The sequence below is a fragment of the Triturus cristatus genome, chromosome 5_2 (genome assembly GCF_964204655.1).
Source record: "Triturus cristatus chromosome 5_2, aTriCri1.1, whole genome shotgun sequence".
In the NCBI taxonomy this organism is placed as follows: Eukaryota; Metazoa; Chordata; class Amphibia; order Caudata; family Salamandridae; genus Triturus; species Triturus cristatus.
Genome location: NC_140588.1, coordinates 702,538,650 through 702,552,316, shown reverse-complemented (window position 1 = coordinate 702,552,316; position 13,667 = coordinate 702,538,650). Strand labels below are relative to the sequence as shown.

At 43.3% G+C, this 13,667-nt stretch overlaps 1 protein-coding gene across 1 annotated transcript in view; it reads left to right on the top strand.

Annotated features, from left to right (window-relative positions):
* SYTL4 (synaptotagmin like 4) overlaps positions 1–13,667 on the top strand; it is a 559,448-nt gene that overhangs the window by 88,278 nt on the left and 457,503 nt on the right. Inside the window, exon 2 of the mRNA XM_085607791.1 lies at positions 6,992–7,029. The gene's annotated coding sequence lies outside the window, so the exon portion shown is untranslated. The remainder of the gene's footprint in view (positions 1–6,991; positions 7,030–13,667) is intronic.

Sequence of the window (13,667 nt, the reverse complement as noted above, 5' to 3'; positions counted from 1 at the left end):
GTCCCCATTTGCAAGGTGTAACAAAGGTATTGAATTGCTAAATTGACTGACTTCCAACTCTGAACAGGTGATCTGGGGAATAATCAATGTAGACTAGAATTGCTTGGGGCACAACCCCAAAAATGCAGCTATTGGGCATGAACTATTTGAGTTACAAACAAGAGGGGTATAAAGGTGAATGATCACAAGAAAGGTGCACCTGAACATTTGAGCAAATGAAACCCTAGAATCTACCCAGAGTCTGCGATGATTACCATAAGCAATAGATGCCTCCAGTGCTCTGGCAACTCACTGTGGGGAAATTCCTCCACGCTCATTCATGGTATGACAGCCTGTGAAAAAGCAGGACATTCTGAAAGCATTATTGATGCTGTAGACTTCAAAGAGCTCTCCCTGAGTACCAATTTTCAATTGATCCAGACACATATAAATGAGACCTTAATAAACTACAAGTCAAGGCTGATATTTGGACTACTCCGCAATCTGTGGCAGAAATTACTGGAAATATTCAAACTTTTACAGAGAGATTGGTCGAGCCCGGGGAAAACTCACAGCTGAAAATGTGGAGGAGACCGCACAAATAGCAGCTACAGTCTGAGGGCATGAGCAAAGTTTTCAGGAAATTCAGTGGAAGAAGGAAGAATTGAAGAATAGATAGATATTGAACAATCTTCATGCACCAAAAATACCCTAGGACTCTAGGGGGTATGATCCCCAGCAGTACATTATCAAGCTAATTGGCTAGCTGGGATTTCAATTGCCAAATCCTGCTTGCCCATCGGTTTTCTCTGTAAAGAAATATACAAGCTAGCTCAACCTCCGCCTTTAGACCAAAACTTATTCTTATCCAACATTTAACTTTTCTACTACGCTGAGCGATCTTACTGAAGGCTCTGTCTAGTGCACCTTCTCAGTGGGAACTACTTCCTCCTTTGTTCGATCCAACATTTGTTATCCAACTGTCAGATGATGGTGGTAGCTGCATAAAATGACTGAGCCTCTAAAAGCAGCAGGGTATAGGTTTATCTACAAGAAACTGACAATCCAGAGGCATGGCCACACCGTTTTGTTTTGTTTTTCTGGACATGAAGACAACAGTGGTGGCTCCTCTGCCAAGGCAAAGGAGTGTCTTCCCACTGCTCTTGGAGCAGTGTAAAAGCACAAATAAAATAACAGACGTTATCTCCGTCATTTTATGTTTAGTAACAGCCAGGCTGAGTGGGCATGGCTCAGCTCCCGTGATGTCTGGGGGGAGGAGTGGTTGCTCCACTCCAAAGTGGGCATGACTGCTTGGCCGGCCCTCTTGGGCTGGCCAAACAGACATGCGTACTTTGCATGTTCCTAACCAGGCTGCATTACACAGCCTGGTGGGGAACATGCCCAGCCTCCTATTCCCCTTCTGAGCACCGAGCCATGGCCTGCAGCTTAATGATTGGCTTAGGTGGGGGAGCCTGTGTGCTTCCAGGTTCCGGCCACAGAGACGACAAGGAAGGATGACAGCGGCAAGGAGGTAAGTGTGTTTCTTTAGGTTTTTATTTTGTTCCACCCCGCAGACCCCGTCGCTCCACTCTCGTTCTCTGCCAGCCGCTACTGTAAGCCACTGAAACCCCAAAACAATGGGGAAAGCATAAGGACGGTTCTTCCATAAATGGAAATGGTACTTGTGATGTGGAATAATCCATTCTGTGCTCATTTCCATCTGACGATTTTAATCCTTAGGGGGAGGGAATTATAATAATGCAAGTATAATATGCCAGGTGGGGGGATGGAGTCGAGGTGGTGGGAAAAAACCGCTGTCTATTCCATTTGATAGCAAGATTTGGATGAATTTCCCTTGTACTTTGTGGTGGGATAGTGAGGGTTGCTGGGACAGGGTGGTGGTTTGCTGGGAGGGAGATGCTTTCACTGCAAAAAGGGGAGAGAAAGGCAATGTAAGCCAGTGCATCAGTTATCTCATGATATACACGCAGGATGGAAATGAAAGGAAGTGAAGAAAGATAATGTTTGAATCTTGGGAAAATAAAATATCACAGTGCATACCCAGACTATTTACAGTTCCTGTGAAATATGTTTTAGCCATTCTGGGACAAATTTTGCTGAGAAATGAAACATGCTGCCATCATGATTTTAGAGGGTGTTTTAAATTGTGAACCCCGACCCTCCTGTGGAGGATCGGCCTTGCGTGCCATACCTTGAAAGTATTGCAATAGTTCCTGAATGTCACTTCAGGACTACTTCTAGAACCTGCCTCTCTTTATCCTGTTAAGTGCACCACTTGTACCTATTTTTTTTTTTTTAATCTGAGTGAGGGGGTGTGTTTTTTGTTTTTCTTTTAATTCTCCCTTAAGTGATGTAGGACTCATTTGTTTGGTCATCCCATTGCAAATATTACCACCCCACTGAGAGTGAAGGAAACGCATGCAGTAGCGTAGCAAGGATGCCATGGGCCATAGGGCAAGCAAAGCAAGTAATCCCTTTGACTGCTGTTGGGGCAGTAAAATATAGCAATTATCAGTGGTAGCAGGGAGACGTGAGAGATTTCACCAGGCAAGGTGTGTACATTATATCATGAATTTTGTGCATGCTCCGTCCGTTTATAAATACTATTGTATACTGTTGTATGATCTGTCATTGTAGAACATAACTTGCAGACCTAAGAACATTCAATCTTAATTTTTTTGGTTTTAATGTATATAACCTCATCAGCCATCCTTGGTAAAAAAAAATATATATGTCCTCCAATGATGTTTCCTAACATGCAGCAGAGTAACTCTTTCCTACTGCTGCTGATGCATCTTAAAAAGGAACTGCAGACTTTGAAGTGGGGCAAGCTTTGGTGGTTAAGCTGCTTGTTTAATGAGCTCTGTTGATTTGATCCCTGTGAACCATTGCTGAAAATCAAAATTAAGCTAGAGAGCACCTTGGCAACTTATCGGTGCAATTGCCACTTTGTCCCACTGAACAAAACTCCCACAACTACTTTGGCCCTGGCCCTTGTATGTATTTTTAAGTGTGTATGGGTCGTTATATAGGACAAACCTAACAAGGAAGCAGCAGAACGCTGTACATAGAGAAGGCAACAGAGTTGGTACAATGAAGGAAAACCGTTTAACATTGCAACAGGGTTTATATAAATCTAGACTGAGAGAGAGGTAGAACACTCCTCGTACCCTTTACAAATGGATCAGTTGGTCTTCCTACCATTGTTGATGGGGGTTGAGGTGAAACTAGACGGATGGGGAGGTGGACTACACCTTGCACCACTTTCAAGTGGGGTCAATTGTTACTCCCTCCACTGCTCCAAAGCATAGTTTTCCTGATTGATTTGAGCTTGAATGTCCCAGGTCTTGCTGCACCCTGTTGTTATGCTTCACAAAATGCATTGCAAGTGGAATGCACACATTGCATTATACATATTAAACCACGCTCTGATGTAAAACGGCAGTTAGAAACAAATAAGCAGTTGTGACTACCAACTCTTCCAAGGTGGCTTCTTCGGCTCTTGTGGCCCTGGTGCTGGAACAGGAAGTCAGCCAACTGACCCTTGGAGTTCACCTCTTTTGTCTGGGTCTGAAGGTCAACTTTTCCTTGAACAGGGCACCACAAACACGGTCCTCTTTGCAAGCCCAAAAGCAGCAGGCGCAGTCCAGTTTTCGGTGCAGCCTCTCTGTGGCAGGTCCAGGGAACAGCGGGGCAGTCCTTCAGCTACCCGGTCCCTTCCTGCCTGATGGTGACTTTCTGCAAAGTGTGGCATCTTGCTATTCCAGAGTGCAACATTTTGTTCACTACCAAAATGGCAGAACCCCTCTCTGTGTGTGGAGATTGATGGCCCATCCTAGAGGTGCAGCTACCGGAGGACTACACTCTCACTGGAAAATCGGTTTTTCATCAGTTTTCCCTTTACTGTCCCCGACGCCAGCCTGTCTACTTAAACAAAAGAACAGCTCCTCTTGTGTGTGTCCACTGTTTACTCTTTAAAGGCGGCTTCTCCTTTGAAGCTCGCCTTTTAGAGTAACACCCTGTGTGGCTTCCTGCTAGGGAGAGGTAATATCTCTTCCAACGGCAGGCCTCTATTCTTTCCTTTACTGGGAGTCGTTGACACTTCACTCCGGGAGGGCAGAAGGCTGTCTTGTGGTCAGCATCTGTGAAGGGCAACTGGAAAACGTGGGCAGTAGAGTGGCAACTTTCAGAAAATTGCCTTTTACTCAAAAGTTACATTAAATTCGATATGGGCATTAATTCTGGTGTAAAGGAACGATTCCTTTGATACCTTTTAATGCCAACTTTAGTAGTCCCATTCAGGAGTTATCACAGCTGAGTTGTTTGTGTGTTACCCAGTACTTACAAATGGGGCTGCTAGCCTTTCTACGATAAAACAACAATTTAGGTTTTTAGTATTAGCACACATGAAACTATATAGGCCTGCCTTAGGCGTGATATATATGTGTGTGTGTGTGTGTGTGTGTGTGTGTGTGTGTGTGTATATGTATGTATTTGTATGTTAAAAAGGGAGGTCTATTCTTTGTTATTAGGTCAAATGGCTAAGTCGAGTAAAAGTTTTAAAACTGCCCTTACAGTCTGCAGTGGCAGGCTGTGGGCATGTTTTACTTTATCACACTCATGGTGGTACATTAAGTGCTGCAGTCCATAAAGGAAACTTTAACTTACAGGTCCTTGTTACCCCAGGTACCATATATTAGGGATGTATGCGTAAGCCAACTTATGTCAATTTGCTATAAGCCAATTAAACAGCCACTTTTTAGGGTCAGAGCACTGGCATAGACGTTTAGTTAGCAGGCCTCGGTGCACTCTTGGAGTTGATCAACTGACAGGCTCAGTTCAAAACTTCAAAAAGGGGCATTTCTTTACACTCTCCCACTTAATAAATGATAACTTCAGTTTTGGAGCAGATAGTGAAATACTTCTTACACTCCTATGAATTGTAATTTAAATCCCCTTTAATGGTAAAGTTGCATTTTAAATAATTATTCTGTAAATTCCACTTTTAGAAAGTTGCCATTTTTCTGGTTAAACCAAATGTGCCTTTCTGATGGTGTCGAGGGTCATAGAACTGTTAATGCCTCACCTATGATGTGATATATATTCCTTCCAGGCATGGGTTCAAAAAGGCCTTGAGTGTGGGTAAGGGTGTTCCTCCCCTAAGCAGGAAGGCCTGTAGAGATATACTCAGCCCTTCCTCCGCTTTAAAGGATAGCCTGAGGTTTGTGCCCACCCATTTCCTTCGTCTGAAGATGCCTGCTCTGTCACTGGCAAATGCAACTCACACCTAGGCTTGTCTGCCCTTTGTGCCTCTAGATAGAGTGGATTCAAACCTAGGGAAAGTGGAGAGTTAGACAAAGGACTCTTCACCCCACAGTGTTTAAGGGGACACTGAATGAAAACGTGGCACCCTCAGAACCTCTCAGCAGAACACTCCTGGACCTATGCAAAAGATTCATAAGCAGGACTACCCTGATGTCTGAAGAACAACAACCGGACCTGCTTGCCTGGTACCCAGGATCCCACAATTAACTTCAATGATCAGTAGGCTGAATTCTTATTGGAGCTGCTGGGACACACACAGCTTTTACAGGCCTTCCCTGCAACTGCCCAGCTAAACAGCAGCAACTGGACCTACCTGGACCATGCTGCTGGCCTCTGCTGAAGTGTGTCCTGACCCAAGAGAGGTACCTTTCCAGGTCCTGTACTCCTGGCTGGTGTCTGAGTGTACTCCTCCTACTTCAAAACTGCATTAACTGGACTCTAGGTGAAAATCCAGAAGTTGTGGCCTCTTCAGGTCTGGGAATGACCGCCCAGTGTCTTCCCCCTCCCAGTGTGAAGCTCTGATGGTGACCTGCTGTCCACGTCAGTAGCGACAGCTTGCGTCTCCCGCCAGTGCGAGGCTCCAATGGTAGCCTACTCTTCGTGTTGGCAATGCACTCCTCACACTATCACCAATGTGAAGCTGTGGCTGAGCCTTCTTGTGTGGAACTGGACTGTGAGAGAAAGTAAACTTTCCACTGGGACGAACCTAGTCCCTGTTTCAGACCTGCTCTTAGTTGCAGTGGGCCTGAACTTGTGACATTGACCCAGCCCAGGGCAACCGATTATTGTGATTAGCACTTTGTACTTCTGGTGCTATTTCTACCTAAAACTTTAAAAAATCATACCTCTAGTTCTAATTATTGGATTTTTGTCATTTTAGTGCCATTTTATTCATTACAGTTTAATCCTTTTTTCGAAATTGATTTGAGACGTTTCTTAAATTATGTTTTTACTTAAGACTGACTGCTTTTGTGCTGAGATGCTAGAGGGTAAAGCACAGATGTATTTAGTGACTTTTGTGGTTCACCCTGAGAAGAATTGTCTATCTGAGTGAGGCTCTCACACCCCTCAACTAATAACCTCATTTCTTACAATTGGATATCAGGCCAGAGACTATACTTCAGTCTCTGGCAGTTCGAAGCTGCCATGATAGTTCTCAATGGGCTCCTGTTGGTTAAGGATTTTGATTCAATTCACCATACACAAAGCATACTGGAGCAAGGGCCTGAGTTATCACCAACAATTTGCAGCTCACTTCATCACACCCAGAGCCCTGTAATCAAACTTGCAAATTTGATTGTACAACAATATTTCAAAATCAAAAAGGTGAATGTACAGCTGAATGATTATAGATCCTTAGACACTGGAATGAATTAAAACCTCGATTAAGGGCAGACCCAAATGGAGGGTGGACTAACCATCTTCTAATAAACTAAACTGATCAGTTTGGCTTTTTGACTGTGATCCATAGGCAGCAACTGAACAGTAATGGTTAGGGGATACTTCCTCGCATCATGTAAGACTTTGAAAATTTGACATCCTATTCAATCACCTATGGTAGCATGCAAAGTAGTTACAATCTTAATATTTATTGAAACTGAACTGTGCAATTTATAACCTTGTATTACCAACTCTTATTTTAATCTTTTGCTTTCATCTATTACAGCATGATGGTGTGGTCAGATAAAGGACTCCGTTTCTGAGGTGAGTACTTGGTTTGGTATTCTTAAGAAGCACTTCTGTTTTTCAGTGCTGGCTCTAAATAGATATGGTGCCTAGTTTTCCAAGTTCTATGCTTTCTGTTAATTGGACTGTGCCACATCCTAAATTGAAGATGGGAGGACTGGGCTAGCTAATTGCTGCACACATTGATGCCTCATTTATTGATGGTTGTCAATCACGTAGTGTCATTGCGCTTTGTTTGCTGTTCTTTGTCACGATTTGTAATTGATTTGAGTCTATTTTGTAAACTGCTGGAGGTTTCGTAAAAGATTAAATGTATTCTGTGTGCCATAACACATTCAAAATGTTAACAAGAAGAAAGTGAAAATTATTTATCTGTAGTTATCTAAATCAAAACTGCATTGTATTTCGCATAAGCATTAATCCCAATTCGTAACAGAAAAGATGATGACAAGTCTTACTGAAATTGAATAGTAGTTCAGTTCAAAATACTTTATTTGGGTTAAAACAAACCTTAAAAGCATACTTAAAAATTAAAAACTTGTTAAAATGTATCTATAAATAGGCAATGGCATGTTTTCAATTCATACATTGATTCGCCATACAGTTTCAAATAAATTCTAGATAAAGTGCTTTAGTACATAACAATGTTAAAAACATACAATACAGCTGTTAATTCATTTGCTACCAATCCAGTTTAAAAGAAATGCATCCTTTAAAACATCATTATTTCCTGACTATTCTCCTCTGTTTGACTGCAGCAGAAATAAATCTGTACACAGATACACATACGTGACCAATCTGGAGCAATTGTAGATACTATAGTGCCTCTTTGCACTTCCTTTTTTTTGGGGGGGGGGATATGTTTATTGAGAAGTACATGTCAGTTTATAAACAATACATTAAAAAAAGAGTATAAACAAATCAAATTATGGCCACACAATAAATTTCTATGAAATGTTACCTTCTCAGATTTTTAAATATTAAAAGATAATACAGATATCAAAAGATACAATAGTTGAGGTACTCCTAAAACCTGGAAAGGAAGAAATAGGAAAGGTGGACTAGGGAGGAGATGATGAAGATAGTATACAATATGTAGTAAACCATGTATTATAGATAGTTGGAAGATACTAGCGATAATATCATACAAATATAATATTTCCAGTGAAGATATTCCCACTAACTCAACAATTTCAAATAGGTGAACAGTAAGTCCTAATTCAAATAGCAGTGTTACTGGCTAAAGCATCAACAGTCCTAATGATAACATCAACAGCATGAATAGAAATAATGATGGTAATGAATTAATAAGGAAATGAAAACAGAAGTAATTCCCTTATCACTTTGCACTTCCTAATGTTTAAAATCTTCAGGAATGGCTTTAGTATCGGAATTCTCTGTTCTTTATACAGCTGATAAGAGAAGAACATGTGCAGTTGAGATTGAGGCGTGACTGGATTGCCTGTGAACGGTACCATATCTTTCTCAGTGATCACTTTAGAGGGGTAGGTCACCAAGGAATGGGCCAGACCAAGTCATAGTAGAAAGGATCTCTGGTAGCGTGGCACCTTTAGCAGATATGGCTCAATAGGAGGTGTAGTACAAATAAGGAAATATGCCATCACATCTCCTTCCTCTGTTTGCACTCGTATCTCTTTTCACCTATCTGTTGTAAAAGTTAATTTTTTTTTACCAGTGGTCTGATCCGGTAGTCAATACACGTCAGATGTGTGAATAGTACTCTATCTATTGCTCGCAGTTCATTTTTCACATACATTAGCCATTTAATCTTATGTGCTCTTGACAGATTTAGGCGGTCGGTAATCACTGTTTATGTCAATGCTGCTTCTAGCCTAGCCCAGACTGACAGCCAGAGCAGAATAGGTGCTATCCTTACTACATCTCCCTAATATTGCAGTCCTAATTCCTTATGCATTATTATAGAGGGAATGCTACAGGGGAGGGACAGAAGTGCGCGCAAAAATGTGTTTTCACTGATCTACAATGGTAAACAATCCCCCCCCCCACCCCCCGCACCATAAGTGGCAATTGCTTCGAACATATTGATCGCCGTGTCTAAGGGCATGGACCCCAGCTTAGAGGCAAATTTGAATAGAGATGCCAATGGTGGCTCAAACTGTGTGACCCCTACACCTTTCAAGTGCATCCAAGTGCTCCTGCTGCCACATAAGGCCCCCAGATATGAGAATGTTGGGACACGTTTAAGTGCAGTACCACGGATATGGAAAGGAGTTAGCCTGCTGCGTGGTTGTCTGCAAACCATGGCATAAGATTTAGTTTTTATTCATTGAGAGTCCGAAATCAGACATAAATGCAGTGGCGGCTGGCAGGGAACAGGGGGAGGAGGGGAGGGGTGTATAAAATTGAAGCAACCAAAAATAACCCCTTAACTTTCCGCTGTCTCTTCGTCGTTCCTTCTCTTCCTGGCAAGCCAGGAAGCACCGGGCTCCCCTAAGCCAATCAGTGCTGCAATGCAGCGTTGTGATTGGTCTGAGCGCCGTGGTTCAGTTCTCAGATGGGTGTTGGGGGCCTGGGCATGTTCCCCAGCAGGTTGTATAATGCAGCCTGGTTGGGAATATGCTAAGTGCGCATGACGGTTGGCCCAGCCAAGACGGCCGGCCAAGCAGTCATGCGCACTTTGATAGTGTGCACTCACCATTCTTCCCAGACTCCAACCTCAGCCCCTCACCGCCCTAACCCAGCCCCGTAGCAGAGAAAAATAAAATGATAATAAAGTTATCATTTTCTTTTCTTTTTTTTCTGCTCTCAGAGCAGTGGGACGACACTCCTCTGTCTTAGAGGTGGAGCCCCCCCCCTCTGCATGAATGCCACAAAGCTGTCCAGAAGTGTCTGGAGTCCCCTCCCTGTTCTGGACATAAGCACACAATAATTTGAAAACAGGAGTATGGGTAGCTGGCGTATCCCCATACTGAGAGGGGCAGCTTAAGTCAAACAATCCTCTAGCCCACTTATATAAAAACTGAAACGGAAGAGGGCCAGCACACAGCCTTGCCTGACCCCTTTTCAGAATTGTATGTAAGGGATGCATTCCCCGTTTGGCCCAAACCTGATTCTGTCTTCAACGTCTTCGTGCAGCTGAGAGAGGAGGTGAACAATTTGGGGACTGGCACCTTTGCATAATAACATAGTCCACAACTTCCCCCTTAAAACATTATCAAAAGCTGCACTTAAATCCATAAACGCCCAAAAGAGGCAACCCTCTTTGGCAACCACATATTTACTCAATACTAGATGTAGGCTCAAACATTGGTCTGCCATCCCTAGGCTCTGTCTGAAACTATACTGTGCAGGTTTAAAAATGCACATTTTATTTTCTCAGCCTTCTAGTTGGTCTAGCGAAACTCTGCCCAATAGCTTCACTGTAGCGTCGATTAACGATATTGGTCGATAACCATGAGGGTCCCTTCTGTCTCCCTTTTTAGGTCTCGCGAGCCAAAGGCTCGAAGAGACATTTTATAACTGGGCTTTTCAAAGTGCTGCCGTGGCCTAAAGCTACAGTGCACGTGAACGTGCACGCGCGCAGCGCCATGTGTCTTACCTCCGTAGCGATCGTAATCACGATCACTTTCACTTTCGTGGGCTCCTCTGTTGCTGGTTTGTTGTTGTTAAACTAAGCTGTTTACACCAAAGGCATCACCCCCGTTCTGTGCTACTTTAGCAGTCAAGCGCTTTTAAAACCTCTAGGATTTTTCTTTTGCCATTTTATGCAACTGCTTTTTATTATTGCTAGGATTTCACGCAAAGCCACGTTGTGCTAGGTTAGTAGATCTGCCTCTGCATGTAAACGCTGTTCCCGCCCTGATATGCCCCCACTGCATTACATTAAGAGGGGGCTTGCTGCTATGCAATACAGAGCCAGACATTTTGCTTCAAATTATCAGCGCAAAACCTCTCTTTTGTTTGACAATTGGTGTTTGTTCTGCTTTGTGTCGCGCTAGAGTACTCCTAAAAGAATAGTCAATCTGAGCCTACCATTATGGGGTTTAAAAGTTTGGAGCCAACGTCGGTTTGCCAAATTGAGGAGTTTTGCCCACAATACACGTGTTGCTCTGCAGTGATGAGACAGCACATCACGTCAGCTGCACGGCTCGAGCCAACAACAGGCAGTCTCTCCTCACGACTGCAACAGCCAAGTTGCGATAGGAGGGGCGCTGCTTACGAGCCCTGAGACAGCCGTGCGCGTGCACATCGCCTGTCCGGGCGCATGCCATCTCCTGTCCTGTCAGAACCCCTCGATCTCAGATGAGATTGCTGCACAGAAATCCATAGAAAACCAAGTTTCTCAAGCCCAGCAAATACCAATCCCCGAGCCTCCATACTCTCTCTCAAAATTTAACTTGACTTTGCGGCTTACTTGTAGTTTGCAAATGCATATAGGAATTACTAGGACGGCCCTAACAAATCTTTATCTAGAATGCACTTTTTGAAACTCTTACCATGAGGCAGCTGGCACTGTGATCGGCTAAATGACTGTGTACAGAAATTCTGGGAACAGACCTATTGTTTAGCTTCCATTTCTGTGTCACTTCAAAATTGGTAGTATTTCTGCTTTCACTTTTTCTCTAACAAGACGGATGGCAACAAGAAATAATGCCTCTTAGGGTCCAACTACAAATCTCCACAAGCCTGAAGAGACAAAGTGTGAGTGTATGCCACATGCTTGGCCATGATGTGGTGGAGTACACAATGACCACCTTCCCTGAGAGTAATGAGTGGTGAAGGCAATGGCCATTCCTGAAGTTTCACCTAACTATGAATACTGTACTTTTAGAGAATATGCAGTGTGGCACCCTAGATGCATTTTTTAGGCTTGTTTTGATGCAGATTGGAGTCTTAGGACTCAACTACCAGAAACCGTCAGAGTGACTTTATAATCCCGCCGGGATTCCAGCACCCCCCTCTCCTAATACAACGAAGAACGAATGTGTATTTTACGTTCCTTCGCTATGCCGTACTTTATAATCATTTTTCAAAGGGAGCGATTTGTGTCCGTTGGTAGCGCCTATTACCGCAGCGCTACAAAACCGAATACAGGAGCTGCTGGTTTACACAGAAAACAAGATATTGATATTTCACCCATGTGTTTTCTTCGGGTGAGTTGTATAAAGTAGGTCCCTGTGGCATTAAATGGGTCTTGCACAGCTTGTCTGGTCTGCCACCGTGTGCGATCTCTTAGTCTTCGTAGTTGGGCTTGTTCGATTCACTGGCCCTATACCTTCTTCCCACCCCTCCCAGTCTATACTTTAAACATGAGCATATTTCCACTTCAGTGCACAACATATAATTCCACATCATGCCACATACTATGCCACATAATTTCACTCCCTACAACATAATGCCACTCTGTGTCACATAATGCCTCTTCCCTTTCGCGCCACATAATTCAGCTCAACATATTTCCACTCAACTCAACACAATTCCTTGCCATGCGACACAATTGCACATCACATAAATCCATGCCACATAATTCTACTATATGCCACACACTTTCACTCCACACCACATAATTCCACACCACGTCACATAATTCCACTCCACATCACTTAATCCCACTCCACACAATTGCACTCCATGTCACACAGTGGCACTCCTCACAATTCCATGTCTCAAAATTTCACTCCATGGCACACAATTGCACGCCATACAATTTCACACCACACAATTCCATGCCACACAATTCCATGCCAAATAATTCTGCGCCACTTAAATCCAATCCATGGCATGTAATGCCATGCCACACAATTCAACTCAACATAATTCGGCTCCATGGCACATAATTCCACGGCACGTAATTCCACTCAACACCACACAATTCATTACCATGTCACATAATTCCACTCCATGCTATATGATTTCCACTCCACTCAGTGACACTCCATGTCACCCAATTGCACTCCACATCACACAATTGCATTTCACGCCACACAATTCCACGTTGCACAATTCCACTCCAGTCAACACAATTACACTCCGTGCAACACAATTCTGCACCACACAATTCAACTCCATGCCACCTAATTGCACTCCACCCTCATATTTCCAATCCAAGCCACATAATTCCACTCCATGTCGCATAATTCCAATCCTCTCAATGCCGCACAATACCATGCAAAACAATTCCATGCAACACAATTCTTCTCCACATAATTTCACGCCACCTAATTCTACTCTACACCACATAATTCCACTAGTCAACACCCCACAATTCCATGCCACACAATTCAACTCCATGCCACATAAATTCACTCCATGCAACATCACATGACTCAACATCATGCTACATAACTCCACTCCATGAGACATAATTCCACTCCATACCACATAATTCCACATTGTACCACACTGTACCACCTAAATTTAATCTCCCCAAACCAACATAATTTCACACCACACAATTCCACACCACACAATTCCATGCCAGACCATCCCATGTCACATCTCATAATTCTACTCCACGGAGCATAATTCCACTCCTTGCCACCTAATTATATGCCACACCACTTGAATTCAAACCATGTCACATAATTCCACTTCACGCCACTGAATTCCTCTCCACACAATTGCACACCACGTCACATAATTGTAGTTCACGCCACACAGTAACATGTCTATCT